The sequence below is a fragment of the Rhinolophus hipposideros genome (assembly GCF_964194185.1).
Source record: "Rhinolophus hipposideros genome assembly, chromosome: X".
Lineage (NCBI taxonomy): Eukaryota > Metazoa > Chordata > Mammalia > Chiroptera > Rhinolophidae > Rhinolophus > Rhinolophus hipposideros.
In genome coordinates, this window is record NC_138046.1 from 120,736,468 (window position 1) to 120,751,634 (window position 15,167).

At 41.1% G+C, this 15,167-nt stretch overlaps 1 protein-coding gene across 1 annotated transcript in view; it reads right to left on the reverse strand.

The window, feature by feature from the left end:
• Positions 1-3,714, reverse strand: part of FRMPD4 (FERM and PDZ domain containing 4) — a 750,657-nt gene extending 746,943 nt beyond the window's left edge. Inside the window, exon 1 of the mRNA XM_081042401.1 lies at positions 3,461-3,714. The gene's annotated coding sequence lies outside the window, so the exon portion shown is untranslated. The remainder of the gene's footprint in view (positions 1-3,460) is intronic.
• Positions 3,715-15,167: the final 11,453 nt, after the last annotated feature.

Here is a 15,167-nt window from a genome sequence, read left to right on the forward strand (position 1 = left end):
GGAATATAACCTATTGCATTAACTTAAACTATAGTGATTACATTCTGTTTCACCATTTTTAAATAAAACCTAATCATTTGGCTTACTCAGGACATGAGTCTCCATTAAAATAAAAATGAACCTACAAGGTAAAGTTGACCACAAAACCAAATGATCCTGAGCTGCACAATAATCATAAACAGAGAGCCTTTCCAATCTCTTTCGGCAGGCATCTGGCAGGCATCTAATTATTTGTTTCTTTTTAAATACTTTTTTATTTGAAATAATGTGTCATAAGAAGTTGCAAAAATCAAGTTCTGTGTACCCTCCACCCAGCTTCCCCAAATGAGAACATCTTACCTAACTATAGTGCATGCCCAAACCAGAAAACTGACGTTGAATTGATACAATACTGTTCACTCAACTAATAATCTTATGTGGATTATACGCTTTGGCTGCACTTTCTTGGGGTGGGGGTGCAGTGTCCAGTTCTATGGAATTTTATTGCATGTGTAGACATGCATAATCACCACCACAACCAGGATACACGTTGTTATTATTTCTAAACATTGATGAAAGCCCAACTATGCACTGAGTACTGTTAGGCACTTTTACATAATAATCTCATGAGATAAATGGATTATTTCCATTTTGGAGTGAGAAGACTTAACAATAGAAGACAAAGCAGACATTTCCTCTCCTTTTGGTCCTTCGGTATCAGGCGTGTGGCTAAAGAGACACTCTTGTGTAATGTCATTAATTTCCAGATGAGGAATTGATTGTTTTAACCTTTATATTGTGCCTTTAATAAGTCATAGCTCTTCAAGTTTCAGACGTATAAAGAGAAAGTTCACAATCTGTTCACTTTTTTGGTTGTTGTTAACTACCATGAGGCACGGAGTGAGTGAAGAGATCACACAACAAAGAGGATCCACTCTGCAGCCCAGAATGGCAAAAGCTCCAGGTCGCAAGTCCGTTTTGCATTCCCTCAAAACCATAGCAACTCTATTTCTGCTCTTGTTTTTCTCTTGAACCCAGACAATATTTATCCTCTGGGAATTATTTCTAAAAATAAAACGAGAAGAAACATGTCTCTATCTTTGGTTTTTAAATGTTACTTGTAACCTCCTATTTTGTTTAATTTCCCACTAGAAAAAACTGTCCATTTCGCTATCTTCAGGCTCCATGCAGTTAGAAAATGTATGACCTCAATGCTTCATGTGCCCATCCCGCCACTGGGGCGGGGAGATTCCCATAAAGGAAATATGGTGGAGCTCACTGTGGCTCAGCCTGGAGCTAGGGAGCATTACTTCATGTAACGCTCTGCCTTTCATCAACTATCAAGCCAAGTCCAGCCCAAACAGTTGGGACGCTGGGACCCCACATCTGAGTTTTTCTCTTGTTTCACTGGCCACTCCTTTTCAATGTCTTTTCCTATTTCTTCCTCCTCTTTTTGACCTCCACAGTTGGAGTCCTTGGGGACCATCCTCAGCCTTTTCCATGAAACAGTGATTCTCTACCAAGAGTGACTTCCACCCAGGGGACATTTGGCAATGTCTGGAGACATGTTTGGTTGTCACAGGGGTGAGTTAGGGTGGGGGTGTGCTAATGGCATCTAGTGGGTCGGGGCCAGGGATGCTGCTCAATCCCATACAACATACATTGTAGGACAGGACAGCCCCCGCAACAAAGAATTATCCTAAGCCAATGCCAATGGAAAGTTTGCCCTAAAAGATTTTATTCAATGCTATGATATACCCAGATTCAATCCACATGCTGATGACTCCCAAATTTCAATCTCTAGTCCTGCCTTTTCTCCCAACCCCAGGTTCTTAGATGCAACTGTCTCCACTTATGTCTATTAGGTGCCTCACACTTCACTTGTTCACATGTTTGTGGACAAGAGTTTGCTTGTGAACAAGTGAAGTGTGAGGCACCTAATAGACATAAATGGAGACAGTTGCATATAAGAACCTGGGGTTGGGAGAAAAGGCAGGACTAGAGATTGAAATTTGGCACCATCCAAGGAATTGTCTTAGATTTGAATTCTGATTTTGTGGAAATCATTCGATGCATGCATGCTATGACTAGAATCAAAGAATGATGGAACTGTTAGGGATCTGTCTCTGGGAGATGAGAGGAAGACTAAGAAGCTTTTGAGATGGACCTAAATTTATACACTTATTGTGATGGGAGAGCCAGAATAAGAACTATTGTTTGTTACAGCTTCAGGGCTGATAAGTTTTCCTGTAGCTGACTTGGCTCCCTTACATAAAATATGTAGCTCAGTTGCTTTCGCATCATTGTTTTCCTAAGTCATTGTTAGATAGACAGTTTCCTATAGTACAGGGGTCAGCAAACTACAGCCCGCGGGCCAAACCGGGTCTGCCACCTGTTTTTGTATAGCCCATGAGAATGATTTTACCATTTTTAAACAGGAAAAAGTTCTGAACAATAATAATTCATGACGTGAAAAGTATATTAAAAACAAATTTTAGTGTCTGTAAATAAAGTTTTATTGGAATATAGCCACACTCATTTATTTAGGTATTGTCTCTGCCTGCCTATGCACTACAGCAGCAAAACTGAATAGTCACGACATACACCATCTGGCCGGCAAACTGAAAATATTTACTATCTGGCCCTTTACAGAAAAAGTTTGCTGACCCTGGTCTACTGACAAGAGCTCAAACATTAGAGTTCAAGAAAAACAAATAAACATGGATTTCAGTTTTCACTCATCTGACAGTGTGATCTTTGAGTACGATCCAATGTCTGTGAACCTGAAATTAAATGGGGATCATAAGACTTTCCCTGAAGGATTGTCAGACCTATTAGAAGCAATGCCTGTATAGGTTTAGAATATACTAGGAACTCAACAAATATCAGCAATGATGATAATAATACTTACTAATATTATCATTAACACAAACTTTACCTTCAAAATTTCCCCTTTGGTATGCTTTGAGAGTTCCTGTGTCAAATGCCTTTTGAAATCCAGGCAAATACATGACATAAAACAACTACCGTAGACCCTTTCATCCATTAGTTGGGTGATGACAGAACAAATTCTCATCACATCATGTTTTGACAGCAGACTGGAAGGAGGTTAATATCTTTATAATTCACATCACTGCACCCCATCATGAATTCCCTGAGTAATCAGTTTCCTGGAAAATTGTCTCCTGAGTGATAAAGTGACACTATCTGAAATAGGAAATTATCATATCCTGCCCAATCCTCTTTCCAACTTTCTTATCCCAAGAATGTCAGAAAATAAGTTCAGTTAACAGCAAACGGGGAGCCAACATTCAGTTAACAAATAGCAGATAGAAACAGTCCCCAGGCTACCAGAACCCTACTCCTTCAGACTTCCTGGAGGACACTTAGAGTGGCCATAGAGTCCGAGTTTAGCCTTGCGCTTTGAACGGCATTGCTACAGGCATCTAGGATCAGAGTTGGGAGTATGCCTGACACTCACCTTGACCTCAGCCCTGTCCACCTCCTGTCCTTCAGAAGATTCTGCCATCCCTGGTGGCTTCTTGGCGTCAGACACGCCTCCTGGCTTCCATCTCATTCCTGGAGTGCAAAAGAGGTCAATTCTAGCCCTTTTTCTTTGTGTGACCCCATCCTTTCCCCTTCTTGCAGCCCGCCATTTTCTCCTGCTCTCTAGTCAGTTTGGGCTTAGCTGAGTTACTTGCAGCCTCCTCAGACTTCCTCTTCCCTCTTCACTCCCCTTTCTATAGCACTTTCTGGGATGATCCACATCTCTCACGAGTGACAAGACGTCATCTTGCTAATTAACATATGGCCTAATTATGGCGGTGTTACACTTTAGAAGACAGAATTAAAATCCGGAATGACCTAAGTAATTAGGAAGGGCAGGCAGAGACAAATGAAAGCAGCAGTGACAAAGTGAGGATGGGCAATGACTTGGGCATGTCCTCTGAGACTGAAAACAACTGGCCTCTACTCAGGTGCATGGACACCTGGGGATTAACTCCAAGCAGGCTGCTGGTGTCACAAGGTAGTATCCTACAGGGCAAGAGGGGATTTTCTTTCCTCACCCTCCTCTTTATCCTCTCCTCCAGCACCCCTGGTGCTGAGGTGGCGCTTGATGAGAGCAAATGAATCAGAAAAATTCATGCCCACAGAGTTGAATTTTCACAGGGTATTGCAGAAGACCCAGGACAGTGAGTGCAGGAGGGGTGCAGTGTGATAGCTTTTTTTTTTTTTTGCACTTTCTTTTGATACTATTTTTTATTTACTTTATTTATTTTTAATTATAGTTGATACACGTGTGCTAGCTTAACTGACATGCTGAGGTAGACACTAGAAAGTGGTCCCCACGCTGCTAGCATTTTGGCCTTGGATTAGAAAAATAAGGACATCATGTGCACATTGGTTGGGTTCCCCCAGAAGTCGACTTTGGGTCAAGAATGTGAGTACAAAGTGTTTATTTGGGAGTTCTGGGAAACCCTGGCAAGGAATGAGAAAATGTGACAGGGAGGGGAAAGAACATGATAGAAGGTATGTCAGCAAGCACGTTATCACTGTGGGCCACTGCAGCTCAATCCAGCTGGGGAGACAGAGCAGAACAGGGGTCGGCCAATTTTTCCCATAATGGGTGAGATAGTGGATGTTTCCCGCTTAGTGGGACAAATGATCTCTGTCACAACTACTCAACTCTGCCTCTGTAATGTAAAAGCAGCCATAGATAGTACAGAAATAAATGGGTATGGCTGTGTGCCAATAAAACTTTATTTGCAAAACCAGGCAGCCAGTCCAAGGGCTGTCGTTTGTCAGCCCCTTGCTGTAAAATAGTGTCTCTCAAATTTCTGTGGTGAAAAACAAAATGTTTAAAACTGTCCAAAACAAGACCTTTGTAAACACAACAACAATGAATCACTAGAAAACATGAAATAAAGAAACACATTCAAAATACAAGTCCTTCAAAAAATTATTGGAATAAAAAGACACGCACTGTCTCTATTTACTGTAAGTTTCTAAATACTCTGAAATTGTACACCTTTTCATGGGCTTATTGGCCATCTACCTATAAACTTTTGTGAAGTGTATTTTCAAGTCCCATTTAAAAAAACATAGTTTCTCAGAGAATTGCTTGGTGGTGTAGCGAACCTCCGTCACCCCACCCCCCCAGGAACTGGGTACCAGAATCGTTAGATACCCTTTAGACAATCAAATAGCAATGTCATATTATAAATTTGAACCTGTGGGGGCTGCAGAAAAGTCTAGGCTGGAATAATAAATTTGCAAGCCATCAGCATACAGATAGCATCCAAAACCACGAGATTGGATAAAGTCTCTGATCTGACGGGGTAAGGGTAGAGAAAGGAGCCCAGGAGGGAGGCCTAGCAGCTTCCAGCCACCCACAGGGTGGTATTATCCCTGGAGAAAGTTTGTGTAAGATGAAGCATTGGTGGTTTCACAGACAACATGGAGTTTGAAAAGCCTTTCGGGCTCTGGGAGAGAGGCAAGGGCAGAATGAGCTCTAGCTCCAACATAGAACAGTCTGGTTTTTATCAGTCTCAACACTTCAGCTTTATTTCCAGAAGAAAAGGCTTGGAGTATCCACTGCTAAGTGTATTTGCTACCTGGATCTAAGTGAAAGGACCCTACGCCCCCTTCACCATTTCTATAGAAACGAAGCCACTACTGTATGCCTATGGTAGACATTGTTTACTTTCAAGTAAGCAGGAATATTTTCATTATACAAAGCTTTGAATGCATGCAATCCTCACAAGATTTGTGATAAATTATATTGCTTTTGAAAAAATTGGGCTTTATTATAAAATATTTTGGTTCCAAATGACCTAATAGTCAAGAATCTGCCAAATATTATTGTGAGGGTTAAATTTTATGCGTCAACTTGTCTAGGCTATGGTTGCTTGGTTGGTCAAATACTAACTCAGTGAAGGTATTTTGTAGATGGTATTAACATCTACAATCAGTTGTCTTTAAGTAAAGGAGATTACTCTCTGTGCTGTAGGTAGGCCTTATCTAATCAGTTGAGGGCCTTAAGAGCAAAAACTGTTTCCTGGAGCATAAGGAATTCTGCCTTAAGACTGTTAACAGAGAAATCTTGCCTGAATTTCTAGACTGGTGGCCTACTCTATACACTTAGAACTTAAGACTACAACATCAACTCCTGCCTGAGTTTTCAGCCTGCCAGACTGCCCTCCAGATTTCAGACTTGCCAAGCCCCACAATTGTGTGGGCCAAAGTCATTAAAATAAATCTCTTTTGTGTGTGTGTGTGGGGGGGAGTATGGGTATATGTACACACACACACATATATGCAAATATATCCTATTGGTTCTGTCTCTAGAGAACTTTGACTGATAAAGCTATTTATTCACAGATTTCACGTAGGAAAAATTAGTTAAGAATACTATATTGAATGGTCAAGAAGCATCCTTGGTGCTCCTCTAATTACGTGTACTAACCCAGGACACCAGAGGTACTTCATATGTTTGATGAATGGAAAAAGGAGAAAGGGAGGGACACATTTCTATCTGCAAACTGAACTTTCCTGCAGTTTCTGCTTGGAGATCAAGATGGAGATGATCTGTAAATGGTGGCCTTGACGCTGATACAGACCACCCTCCTCAGCACCTCTTGGACAGTTCATCGCGTGACACTCAGAAAAGAAAAAGGCTGATGAGTTGTTCTTTATAGACACTGAGGGAAGACATTTCCAAAACCATAGTGACTTCTAGAAACAATATGCCATTGATAAGAAATTATTTTGAATTACAAAATGCATCTGTGTCAAAGAAATGGATGTAGAAGCCTGCACATTCTTTTCTTAGCAAAACTGAATTCAGCCAGATACACTTTCCCATGTTATTACAAAGCGAGTTCTATAATAATTAGCAACAGAATGAAAGACAGCTGATTTTCTAAATCACTTGCTTACCACCGATACAGGATTGCAACTCAATAGGCCACTCTGAATAACTTATTTTTAGGACATATGTTTTGCATGCCATTATTTTCACAAAGAGATGTTTTGTGAAATAAATTGTTCATGTCTCTGACAGATTTTTATGTAAGAAGTGAATAGAAATACCTTCATAAGATCATAGGCCTAAATGTAAATGCAAAACCCCTAACATTTCTTGGGAAAAATCATAGGAAAATATCTTCTTGACGTTGTCATAATCAAAGATTTTGTTAAACAGGACCTAAAAAGCATTAACAATAAAATAAAAAGTGATACACTGCATTTCATCAAAATGAAAAGCTTCTGCTCACCAAAAGACACCATTAGGAAATGAACAGGCAAACCACAGGCTATGATCAGATCTGTAACACATAACCCATGACAAAGCACGCGAATCGGGATGCTAAAGAGAACTGGTACAATCAACAATAAAAAAGACAAACAACTATGGTTTTGAAATGGGCCTTGAAAATAACACTTCACAAAGGAAGATTCTAAATAGATGGCCAATAAGCACATGAAAAGATACTCAGTGTCATTAGTGATCAGGAAATGCAAATTAAAACAATGAAATACTACTATAAACCCAGTTAGTTTCAGTGGAAAGGTTAGCATTAACAAGTGGTAGCCAGGATATGGAGCAACAGGATGGTGATAGATTGTTGGTGGGGATATAAATGGTGTGACATATTTGGAAAAGAGTTTGACACTTTCTCATATAGTTTCCATAGTCTTACTTATAGGTATTTCACTCCTTGGATGGCTACCCAGTGGAAATGAAAACATATGTCTACACAAAGACTTGCATATAAATGTTCATAGGAACTTTATTCATGGTAGCCAAAAACTAGAAACACCCAAATGTCCATCAAAAAATGAGTGCATAATCAAATTGTGGTATATTCAAACAACGTTATATTACTCAGCAATATAAAGGAACGAACTACTGATACATGCAATGACATGAATGAATCTCAAAATCAGTACGTGGAGTGATCAGTACATTGGCCTGGGGTTGGTGGTGGAAGAATCAGAGGTAGATTTGACTAGAAAGGGACATGAGGGCTCTTTCTGGGGATATAGAAATGTTGCATATCTTGATAGAGGCGATGGGTATGTGGATGTATTGCTTTGTTAAAACTCACTGAACTGTGCACTTAAGGTCTTTGCTTTTTACTTCCTGTACATTATGTCTTAATAGAAATTTCTTCTTCACGTAACATACACTGTTGCTTCCATGTCTTCCCATTCATAAGAAATTTTCCAGAATCCTTATAGGACAGTCAAGATTTTAGAATGTAAGGTAGATTTTTTTCAAAGGCTCCAAATACCGCAATATCCTAAGAAATTATAGTAACTGTTCTAACACTGTCTTACTAATGTCCACTTTCTATAAGAGGCAGAATATAATAACAGGAAATAAACATTCTGAGCTATGCTTCTGTGGGCTAGAACAGCATGGACAGTATGTAGGCACGAGTTCCCATGAGGAAGAGCAAACAGTGTTCTTTGTCACTCACCTATCCTCATCAATGTAGTGCCACCTGTCATGGTATCTTATGCCTGTGTTCTATTGGGACAGCTGTGTGGCTGTCAGCAGTCTTCTGTGGGGCTCTGTGTCCCAATGGCTGTGGTCCCCTCTGAAAATGTTGTTGGCTCTGTGCCCCCCTAAGCCTCTCCAGTGAGCCCTCGGGCAATCCTAACAAACTCTCTATAACTTTAGTCCACTCTCCCTAGAACTGGGGTCTGTTCCCATGAACTTGCATTGGAGGACAATTCGAGAGCATGCAAGGAGCTATTTTTACAATGGTTTTTCCCTCTACCTTGTCCCACACCTCCCATCTTATCCTTACTGGGCTCTGAACTGTGAAGTCTTGACCTCTGCCTAGACCACCTCTAACCCTCTGGCCCTGCTATTTGAGGGAAAGTTCAAGGAGTTGGAACCTCAGCTGCTTCCCCCTGGGCTTGGATCTCAGTTGACCACCTGGCTCTCAGCATCCCACGTTCCACCCTGCAGATTCCAAACCTGGTCCAGGAAAGAGGCCATCACTCCCCTATCACTCATCACTCTGGATGGAGGTTGAGAAATTATGTTTAACCAATAGTAATAAGTTGTTCAGAAAGCTTGTCTTTGACAACAGTTTAAAGAACTCAAAGATCTGCAGGTTTTCATTACTCTAAAATTGTAAATCAGCTTTTAAATTTTGTAATTGTAGTTGAAAAAAATTCCTACCTTACAGAAACTGGGCAGGCAGCTCATACAGGAATTTTGGTACACTGAAGCCTTTTTTTCTTCTCATTTTGGTGTTTGAGATATATATCTGAATGGGAATTTTCTTTAAAATGCTGTAATTCCACATAAACATATTCAAACTTATGGGATAATAATTCGTTTTCATAAAGTTTTTCTGTTATCTGAGAAAAGTATTTTCTTTCAGATGCATTTATTGACCCGGAGCTAACCAATTGTCTAAAAATAAAGAGGTCTTGTTTTGGTCTTCTATCCATCTACCTGAGTGTAGGAACTAACCAAAAACTAAGTAGCACATATTCATAGACTGCAGTAAAAGGATAGTTTCTGCAAAATTAAGTATGCATTACACTTGAAAATGCTGATGTCAAAGAAACCTAGACGGTCTAAGGAAGCTCTTGTCCCAGGCTGAAAAGCAAAAGACTGAAGTTCAATTTAGAAGGCTGGAACTATAATCTATTATTTTTCACCCTAGCCACTGCACTGTTAAAATGGAAGACATGGCTAATCAATTACAACAGCTGAGCTGGAATATTGCATAGTTTATAATCTCTGAAGCTTAAAAGAAAATCCGTTTACAAAAATTCAGAGATACATCAAAATGACAAGGGAATAAAGTACCTTCATTTTCAATTAACACCAGAGTTTTAGAAAGCTGTAACATCCTCATTCCCCTTTTCCTTACCTCTTCTACCATCTTCCAATTTGATCATAAACATGTCATGGACACAGAATTGCTGGGATGTTTACAAAACACGTTTTCAAGGAATGATAATATGTTTAAACCTAAGATCTACTTTTCCAAAGGGACATAAATTACAAGTGACAGAATACAAGATACACACGAATGGATTAAAATACATACCACAGAGCAGACAAAATCACGGGAGATGTTGTCTAGTCATTATTTATTGAATACCCACTATATGATAGAACGTTCCCAAATTGCTCCTGAAGAATTAGTATTCTTTCGTTCTGTCAAATTATGGACTACCTACTTAAAAGATGACTCAAAAAGAAAAGTATATTTCACTGTACTTAGAACCAACCGGAGAAGAAAGAAGAATATTTAGGATACTACCTTCTTATGACTGATTAAATGATTATATATGTGTGTGTGTGTGTGTCTATATATGTACACACACACACACACACACACACACACACACACACACACAACTTAATGATGAAGTACTTTTTCCTAATTTCGTTACAATTGAAATATGCTTGTCTTCCAATGGTGAGTGCCCTCGAAAGGGAACACTGGTTTGTTAGTGGTACAGAGGACTGACTGTTATTACTACTTAGTTCTTTCTATTTCTTTCTTTGCTTCTCTGCCTGGAAAGACCATTCTCACACCAAATACAGAGGGTTGTTTTTTTTTTTTTAACCTATAACTTCATCCACCACATTAAAGTAAGACTATTCTTCTGGAAGCCCATCCTGAGTTTCGCTATCACCACTCTGTAAGTCAGTGGTTCTTTAGCAGGGGTGACTGCGCGCCCCCTGGGACGTTTGGCAATGTCTGGAGACATTTTGGATTGACACAACTGGGGAAGGGATGCTACTGGCACCTAGTCAGTAGAGGCCAGGATGCTGCTAAATTTCCTAGAAAGCATACACCAGCCCAGCCCCCTCCCTGCATGATGAAGACTGATCCAGATCAAGATGTCAATGGTGTTGAGATTGAGAAAGCCTGCACTAGAGTCAGGTATAACTAGTTAGGTCAAACTAGGCCTACTGTGTGATTAGCTCACTAAGCAATTTTAATTTGGGGTTTCAGAATTAAGCTCCCCAGTATATAGCACATTTTCATCACTGGATTCTACAGGGCCTTTTTGTTTTATTTATTTCTTTTCTACTCCAATTCCTCCACGCCACCATTCTGATGTATTTGATGTGTATTTTTTTATTTGTATATGACCTTGTATGGCATTTAGGAGTGTGTTTGTGACGTGTACTTTATGGTACATGCATGGTATTGGGATCTTAACCCACATCCTTGTCCTGACTTTTTCTTTTTCACACGGCACTGATTTTAGGATCTCCCCATGTTGCTGTGTACAAATCCAGTATATTCCTTCTAATTGCTAAGAGATACTGCAGAGTATGCTTTTACCTCAGTTTACCAAGGACCCCTCACCCCCTCACACCAGTGGTGGCATTTCCAACACTCCACTATCATGAATGTCATGACGAGCATCTTCAAACTGTTCCAGGTGTGTCAGTGTGAGAATTTTCCCGAGACATGTATCCAGGAGAAAGATTACTCAAAACAATGCTGTCAAATAGGCAGCATTATTTTCCATTGTTAAGATGGGAAAATGAAGCTTCCAGGGATTATATAAATCAGCTATTTATGTAATCCCCGGAAGCTTCATTTTCCCATCTTAAATCACCTAAGGTCACCCAGCAGCGCTAGAATTTGAATGTCTGTATTTTCTGAAGCTCACACCTCACTTTCTCCTTACAAGTGAATGACTACCTGCAGACGCAGAAAAGAATGAAGAATGAAGGCCAGGGTAGAGCTGACACTGATAGGAGGGTGACACGGAGGGGTCTGTGTGAGTCTGATGAGGTATCTTCCTCTCCAGTCTTTCATTATTCCCCAGGATCCTGACGAGCAAATGTCACAGGGACAACTGGACCCATCACAGGGAGGAAGAGGAGGACGTGATGGCCTGAGCCTCGAGCCCAAAGGAGATCTCACAAAGAAAGCCAAAACCTCTCCTGCTGTTTGAATGTCTTTACCATTCATTCTTTCATTCACTTTCCATATTCATTAGTCAGCTATGATGTGTAGCACTCGTCAAGCGAAACCTATCGTCAGGGGGCTGTGTTCCAATCTGTGACTCCCATGTGACAAGCAGACAGTATCCTCGCTTGGACTGCTGTCTGAGCTGTCACACACGTGACCCTCAGGCAAACCAGCCCGATGGCCATGACCTAAAGACCAGAGGGGAGGGTTGGCATCAGAGTTAGGCCAGCTTCTGTCCATGAGAGCCCACTGCACAGGAACATGATGGAGACCTCTCCCACCTTGGAGAGTCAGATCTTGGGCAGTAGGGACCCCTCACAGGACAGTGTGCTGGCTGAGATTCCTACACTTGACTGAGCACAGCTACTGGTCCCAGACCAACATGCCAAGGGGACAGGGAAGTAAAGGTTAAAAAGTCATCTGGAGATGAAGGGAAGGTTGCTGACCTAGCATTTTCATGTATCTTCCAGTTGAATCACGTGTAGAGGCTTCAAAACTGGATTTGGCTGTGACTCTTTGGACCCAGGAAGGCCTAAGTGGAGAAGGAGGCTAATTTAGGGGTCCAGATGCCCAGGCCTGAGTCCAAGTGTTATTGTTGATCCACTGAGCAACTGCGAGCACCTCAGCTTCCCTGGGTCTCACTGAACTCCCTGGGAAAGAGCTGAGGTTTCGAATCATGCTCCAGGGAACCTTGAGGGTCAGTGAGGGTTCCTCAAGAGTTCCTCAGGATGGGAGGGTGGCTGGGAATGGGAGCTCCATCACTCGCCCACTTTGGTCAGCTTTATATACTGACATCGCATATTAGAACCATCCTTTTACAACAAAGGGTTCCAACACTAGAGGAAGATTTTGAAAACAACTCATCATGGTGACTCTTTACTATTAGACATTCTTTGCTTCGACAACTCATTCCACTTCTCTTGACCCCAAAGCTCTGGCTTCCCTTAACATTCCCTTAACATTCCTTTTTCCTATAAAACAAAGAAATTGAAGGAGGAATCATGTTAGAGTGGACAGGGCCAACTTCTCCATTAGGACAATAAGCCCAGGGTCAGGGTTGACACTACGTTTCAAGGCCCACGGACATTATTTTAATCTTTTAAAATCAGAAGGAAAAAAGAGTAGAATAACAATGGATATATAATAATGACTCCAGTCTGGATTATATTTGTCAATGTCCAAACAGTAGTAAAATATATTTTAAAATATTTTTTTTGTGTAGGATGAGAACCATGAAAGCATCATGGGCCCCAGAAGAGGGAAATCCATGGCTTTTGGGAGACAGATCTGGATACAGAGTCCTACTTTTCCCTTATTAGCTGCATGTTATTTACCTTGTGTCTCAGTCTCTGTGTCAGATAAACGGGACACAGATCCCTCCAGGAGCTGTTGAGAAGCTCAAATGAGCAAGCAGAGGAAACTGTGGCTCAGCAGGTGCTAAACGGAGGGCAGTTCTCCTCCTCGCCCCTCCTTTCCACCCAACCCCCTAGGCAGATCGTACTGGCAGACATTTTAGGGGGCACATGACCAAGATCTGCTCCTTGACGTTGACTCTAAATTTCTAAATTCTCCTGTCAGATAATTCAGCCCTGCTTTGTTCTCTATGTGTGAGGGATTAAACAGAAATCATAAAATGGCCATTTTAGAAAATTAAATTGATTAGGGTGACATTGGTTAATCAAATTACATATAATGGTTTGATAATGATCTCCTGCCTCTCTGTGGAAAAATCCCAATTTTGACTAAAATAAACTGAGGTAAATGAAGGAGCCACGACCTGAACCTCACACTTTCTCCTTTTTATTCCCCAAAGCTCAGAAATAGCCAAACCTGACAATAGAAATAAAAATTGACAGAATCGTATGGCTTGGTTGACTAAAAGACCTGTCCCTAGAAAGGTGCAAATAAATCCAGTTTCCACAGTTTAGATTGTGCTCACCTTTCAAAAACACAAAAACTTTTCCATTTCAAGATGATTATTTGCTGTTTGAATTTAAAAATAAGAATGTAACATTAGCAAAATCACTCCAAGTTAAGAGCACACTTAAAGCAGAATTGATAGAATGCTTTAAAGCTATGGAGGTGGTATGAAGAACTGTGTCTGAAAGTGAACTAGAATTCACTTGGAAGACTGTGCAAAGTGTGTGTGTGTGTGGAGATAGGTATATAGGCGCGCATGTGCACACACACACATCAGTTAAATTAGGGTACAAGAGTGACCCAGCAGCCCACCCCCAATCCCAGCTGAGTCACCCAGCTGGGATCACGCTTTATGTAAGAAAAATGCTTCCAGGGCAGCTAGATGGCTCCGTTGGTTACAGTGCAAGCTATTAACAACAAGGTTGCCGGTTCGATTCCCACATGTGCCAGTGAACTGTGCCCTCCACAACTAGATTGAAAAACAACAATTTCATGTGGAGCTGAGAACTGATGGGTCCTGGAAATACACACTGTTCCCCAATAAAAAAAAAATTAAAAAAAGATGCTTCCACCCCTTCTTCCAATGAGAGGGGCCTCATCTGAACTCAGTTTCCCATCAGCCCACTGACTTCCTTCCAGAGACAGAAGGGGCCATAAGTTCCCATGAACTCCAAAGGCCTTGGGTCCGGATAGCTAACATTTCTGGACAAGTCCTGCAAACAGTTGGCAACCAAATCTAGAGTTTTCAGTGCCAATCTTCGGATTACTCCACCCTTGATATGGTCGCTCTCATGCTCCCCCACAAGAATGAAAAGTATGAGGGGTAAGGTGACTCTGCTAGAACATGGACATCAGGTGCATATGCAGCCCAAAGCCCTACTGTAGCACTCCTTTCTGTGGGATATTGGGACGATGACGTACCCATGCCTCGTCTCTTGCTAACTTTGGTCTTGTAAGTCTACCCTTTCCCTAAAGGTCCTACTCCTTACCCCATACTATGTAACATACAGTTTATCTAGAACCTTGATGAATGAACTGCAGGCAGCCAAAGGAACCACATACATGACAAATTGAGCCGAAATATCGGTGGTTTCCATGTCTGGGTGGTGGGGCTGTAGGCAATGGCTATTTTCTTCATTCTATTTTTCTGGGTTGGCACATTTTCTACCTTAGTTTTAGAATGGAGGAGGGGATACTTACTATTTAAAATGAACTTGAGGTTTAGCCGGTTAGCTCAATTGGTTAGAATGTGGTACCATTAACACCAAGGTTGCCGGTTCGACCCCTGTATGG